Source organism: Myotis brandtii, unplaced genomic scaffold, assembly GCF_000412655.1.
Source record: "Myotis brandtii unplaced genomic scaffold, ASM41265v1 scaffold105, whole genome shotgun sequence".
NCBI classification, from domain to species: Eukaryota; Metazoa; Chordata; class Mammalia; order Chiroptera; family Vespertilionidae; genus Myotis; species Myotis brandtii.
Window position 1 is genome coordinate 2701314 of NW_005353538.1, and position 6234 is coordinate 2707547.

The following is a 6234-nucleotide window of genomic DNA, read 5'->3' on the forward strand; positions in this document are numbered from 1 at the left end:
GCCGTCTCAACCTCACCGGGGCCGTCTCGACCTCTCCGGGCCGTCTCGACCTCACCAGGGCCTTCTCGACCTCACCGGGGCCGTCTCAACCTCACATGGGCCTTTTCAACCTCACCAGGGCCATTGCAACCTTGGCCCTGGTTCTTGACATTTACTAGGTATTTTTACTTATGAAAGGTCTCCAATAAGAAAATTTTATTAACAATGAACACAAAGATGGCATCTCATAGTGGAGATGAAAGAATAAGTGAAATTCAGAAAAATTAGAAATTCTCATCTTCTAGAACAGGTGTGGGGAATCTTTTTTCTGCCAAGGGCCATTTGAGTATTTATAACATCATTTATGAGCCATACAAAATTAACAACTTAAAAATTAGCCTGCTATATTTGGTCAAATGTTTAATTAACTCACCCATAATGCCTTGGCAGGGCCAGACCAAATGATCTCACAGGCCTTATACTGCCCACAGGCCAGACGTTCCCCACCCCTGTTCTAGAAAGACAAATAAGAAACCAGACTGCTTTCAACCAACAATGGAGAATACATATTAGAGACATTAGGCTAAAGAGGGCACTTGGCAAATGCAAAGGATGATGAAAAAGGGAAAAATCTTGGGTTTTTGTGGCTTATAAAAAAGGAGGCCACTTTCAAGTATTTGTATGTTCTAGATTTTTAAATTTTGTTAGTTTCTTGCCATGTGTTAACTGTACAACCTGTCTAAAGATGAATGTTTTTCTACTGGTATTTCAGTTTGTGGTCTAAATATTTAAGCATTCAGAATGAGAAAACTGCCCAGATTTGAGGAATAATGCTAAATTTATAGAGGTTTTCGGTAACTTAAAATACTAGCATTAGAGTATGCCATAGTTTACTAGGTTTTACAGCTAAAGATCAAGGACTGACCACAGTAGAAAAGAACAATTTAGAGAATTTATGAACTATCCTGTTTTTAGGTAGGTTATGAGAGATATCTGTCCAAGTGAATTCTTATTATGCCTTGGTTAGAGGTAATAACTATGCAAAGGAGTTGCTTATCGTTGCTTTCAATTTTGACTTAAACACTATGTCAACATTTGCAAATAAAGTTTTTATTAGTAGCCTTAAAAAAAAAAAAAGGAGCCATACTCATCTTTTTCCTTCTTTTGCCATCCTCAAATACAGCTAAACTTTCTTGGAAGGAGGACTGAGTTTTACTGATTTATATAAACAAATTAGTGCAGCTCTAAATTATACTAGGTCTAAAAAAAATAAGGCTCACGTCTAGACCCATATCTGACTGAAGATGTAAAATACCACCCACTCTCTATGTATATATTTCTTTAGATTACTAAAATTTGCAACTATCAAAAAAATAACATCCTTCTATGAAGGACTATATGTGTTTTGTATCCAATCCTCACAAAAATGAGAAAAATGAGGATCAGACAATTTAGGTAATTTGCATGGTGAGTGACTGAAATTAGGTTTGTCTGACCACCCCTGCCACACATCTGGCCCACTGATCACAAAAGAATTCATAGATGACTCCCTAAAGGGGGCCCTACATCTAATAATTTCATTCAAAAGACATACTTAAATACTATACAGAGCTAAAAACATCAATGTTAAAATACAAGAATCAGGAAGAACTACAAGATGAATTTATATAGCTCCAATCAGACTATGTATGATATGTTTGGAGTATCAATGTCTTAAAAAGGTATGGAAAAATTAAAAGACGCATAAAGGAAAAAGAAAAATGATTAAAGGGACTAAAACAAATAGCCATGTAGAATTGTTTAATCTTAGGTTTTCACTTTTTTAAACCCATAAAACATCTATGAAAGTGTCTTTGGGTCTAAGTTCAATTACAGAATTAAGTCTGCTATTCAGGTTAAATATGACATAATCTATAATAATAAAAGCATCATATGCTATTTAGACTGGACAGCCAAACAACCTTCCAGACGAAACTGGGGCTGCAAGGGCCCAGACCCTTGCACGAATTTTGTACATCAGGCCTCTAGTGTTTAATAATAGTTTTAATTTAAAAAGTACCTTACTTCCCTGCTGATCACAAGCTCTACTGGCCTTAAGATATATAAAGGGCAATCAACATTTTCCACCTTATGGATTTCAAAATTAGACATATAATGTAAAGAAATAGAAGAACAATCAGCTCCATTTTCCACTCACTAACTGAAAAAATCTATTTCCTAACTTAACTTTTAAATTAGATTTAAGAAACCCAACCATTTCATTAGTTTTTTCTATTTATTTTCCCACCTGGGGAAACACTTAACATGTTAGGTATTTTGAGGCAAAAGTGAACTTTTACACAGAGTTTAAAAAGAGTATAATTGAGAATCACTACTGAAGGAGAAAAATAATCTCTCCTACTCTCACTATTATATAATTGAAACTATTTTTACTGGGGATTGTTTAAAGAGCAAGAGTGACAGCCCTAGCCGGTTTAGCTCAGTGGATAGAGCGTTGGCCTGAAGACTAAAGGGCCCCGGGTTCAATTCTAGTCAAGGGCACTTGCCTGGGATGTATGGGCTTGATCCCCAGTAGGGGGTGTGCAGGAGGCAGCCAATCAGTGATTCTCATCATTGATGTTTCTCTCTCTCTCTCTCCCTTCCTCTCAAAAATCAATAAAATAAAAAAATAAAGAGCAAGAATGTCAAACTATCAATATGAATACCTTCATAATAAAATGTATTCAAATACATCCCTCACCGCATAAAGACAAAGTGCAGGTAGGCCCTTAAGCTCATTGTAGTTCTTGGGATACCATGTTCAAATCTTGTTGAAAAACTTATAAAGAATTTTGACAACTGGAGAGTGTCTAGAGGAAATGGGCCAAGATGATGAGAAATTTGAAAACCTTTCATATTAGAACAGTTTTTTAAAAATGGGTATGTATAAACTAGATATCTATAGAAAAACTGGTTGGGGAAGAGGCAGAAGACACAGGACATAAAGAGCTGTCAAAGTATTCAAAGAGTACTAGGAAGGGATATTAGGATTATTCTGCATATCTCCAAAGATGAAGATAAAGCCTTGGATAGAATATAGAGTGAGTCAAGTTTCTAACAAATATGACTACAAAACCACATGGCCTGTCTTTCAAGGCAGATTCCTCCAACGAAGAGTCAAAAGAGAGGCTAGGTGAATACCTAATAGGAAAGCATAAAGTGAACTAAAGCAGATGAGTAAAGACTGGTCCAGATTAGTGTGGTCCAAACATTTTTTTGTTTTAGAAACTTTAAAAAATGCATCCCAATATGTGTATTTATGTGAAATTTTTAATCTGTATATAACATATGTATTAGCAAGGTTTACTTTTTCCTTTTATAGATAAAAATTAAATGAAAGAAGTTCTAAATTTTCTCCTGTATTACAATGTATCCTCTTATGCATGCCAGTGTGTGCACATACTCTACTTTCAAGACCAGTGGTTTATACTGTAAGATCTATTTAGGCCTATGATTCATTTTACAGACATGGATTTTCAAAGTTCTTCCAACAAGTAAACAACTGATTTAGAATAATAATTGCAAGTAAGTTTTATTAAGAACTTACTATTGACAAGATAGTGTGCTAGGATAGGAGCTCTGTTATTTAAATAAAACTAAACCTCAGTTTTAGGGAACTCTGAGATAGGAAGAGCTGGGATTTAAACTCTGGGTGATATACCTCCAAGGCCTATTACTCTTGAGCAATGGACATTAGAAAGAGTACATCAAGCATGTCAAACTCGTGGCCCTTGGGGCTGCACGCAGCCCACAACGAATATTTTTGCGGCCCAGCCAATATAACGGTATGTAAGAAACATTTTCAATCCCCCCATGAGGATATTTCTTTTTTTTTTTTTTAATTGCTTTTAGAGAAAGGGAGAGAGAGAGAAGCATTGATGTGAGAGAGAAACATCAATTGGTTGCCCTGACCGGGGATCAAACCTGAAACCAGGGTATGTGCCTTGACTGGGAATTGAACCCACCACCTTTTGGTGCAGGGGACAATGCTCTAACCGACTGAGCCACACCAGCCAGGGCTGTAAGAAACGTTTTAATAAAAATTTCGTAACTTAATTTCTACAATATCCTGTTATACACAATTATTAATAACAAACTAGAATGTTCGCTAATGACTGATGATTATAATCGTGTTGCATTCACTTCCCTTACACGCCATACGCTCAGGCACACCATTTCTCTCCACTAACACTAGCAGCAAATACGTTAGCAGCTGATGGCCACGTCATTAGTCTTGGACTGACTTGTTTGGTGTGCACAACAGGAAATATTTCTCTTCTGGAGAATAAGAAAAATAGGTTTATTTGTGTTACGCTTATTAATTTGTGCAGTTATTTAGTGTCTGATAGTTAATGTTCAAGAAAAAATATTAATTTTTATTAAAATGTTCTATTATTTTATGTTAATGATTACTCATTTATTTCAGCCCTTTGTATTCAGCATGTCTCTATCGAAATAAACCTACAGGTGCAGTTTCTGTGAAAATTGAAGCTTTTTTTTTTTTTTTTTGCGGCCCACATAAACTTAAACCTTGTTTATTTGGCCCGTGTTAGCCTTTGAGTTTGACATGCTTGGAGTACATGGAACAATGACAAATTCTATTTTACTAAGCCAATTTACTTATATCTTCTATTACCATTACCCCAACTTAATGGCATTCTGATACCCTCAGCAAAATACTTTCATCTTGGTCCTAAATTTTTTCATGTGCAAAATAAAAAGCTGTATGAACAGAGAAACTGAGGAACAAAATGTCATTTATTTGAGACTACCAGGCAGGTAGAACTGGGAGAAGATCACATAATATTCCCAATTAGCTAGTCTTTTTCTTTTTCTTTTTAAACTATGACTACAAAGTCACCCTTCTTTTTCCTCTATAAGGGCAAAGTGAGCAAAAACTTGTTTCTCTGTACCTACAGACACTTGGATTGTGTATTATTTTGACAAATCAAAATCTTACAATACAAAGTAGCTTTCAGTTTTACAGATGCCTATGGCTTGGTGACGTTTTTAAACATCAGGTAAAGAAAAACAGCCACAAGCCCATGCAATCTCCTCTTTAAGAACCAGGATGGAAATGTACAACCTGGTTCATTCAGAAGATTCAAATAATTTGAGAGTTGAATAAAATAAACTGTTATATTCTTTACAAAAAAAGAAAAAGAGAGAGAGAGAGAGAAAGAAAGCTATCCAGAGAGGAGCCTGGGGTAGGTCACAAAAACCTGAGTGATTCTGGGTTTTCCCTCAGGTGGAGAGCGCTATTGTGACACAGGGCATTCAGCATGGCCAAGCTGTAATCAATAACACAGGGAGGGATGTGACTGCCACCTCACCTTCCTGACTCCCAATCATCTCCCCTGCGCAGCACTGACTTCTGAGATCCCAGCTGCAGGTGCAGTTGGAAATACCCAGCCTAAGGGAGACCAAGGCCAGACGAGCACGAGTTTTGTTAGCCGAGCAGGAGGGGCTGTTCCAGGTGAGCCTCACCGCATTAGCAGGGGTTTTCTGGGGGGATGAGGAGGGCACAGCACCCCAGCTCCCCGCACCGCCTGCCTTCCTCCGTAACTGCGCTAGGACAGCGACACCAGCTCCCGGAGGCCTCCGCCAGGCACGCGACAGCGGTCTCCTCAGAAGCCGGGTCCAACACAGCATTAACTTCACGCTCTCAAGCCGCGTGGGTGCTTCTGTGGTTTAACCAGGAAACGGAGGGAAATTCGCACCGAGAATGAAGCTTCAGACGCTTCCACCCGGACCGGACCTGACTCTCCGTTCCTTTCCGAGGCAGCTGGCGGGCGGGTGGTCCTGAAGGGAAGGCAGGCCTCCCCCTGAATGCCCTGCCTCGGGGCTGGCGGGAGGGTCCCCAGGTTCCAGCACATCCATAATTTATTATCCAAAGCCCAAGCCAGCGAATGAGAGCGGGGATCCCTTATCCTCTCCCGCTGCCCGCGAGGAAGCGGCCTTTGTATGAGAACAATGTGCCCGGAGCAGAACCCAAGACGCGGGCTTACCCGAGGCGGGGCCGCTCCGAGGCTCCGGGACCGTCCTCGGCCTCCTCTCCTCCCCCCAGCCCCCTCCCGCACCGCAAGGGGCACGGAGAGAGCTGCTGGAGGTCCCGGGCCAGGCCGTCTTCCCGACCCCATGGGGCGGCGCATGGCAATGTCTGGTTTTCTCACGGTCTGCGTGTGAATGAGGACAGGCAACGCCGGGGCGGCGGGA

At 39.9% G+C, this 6234-nt stretch overlaps 1 protein-coding gene across 1 annotated transcript in view; it reads right to left on the bottom strand.

The window, feature by feature from the left end:
* The window catches only part of PAFAH1B2 (platelet-activating factor acetylhydrolase 1b, catalytic subunit 2 (30kDa)), a 40959-nt gene that overhangs the window by 27539 nt on the left and 7186 nt on the right, over nucleotides 1-6234 (bottom strand). The window lies entirely within an intron of this gene.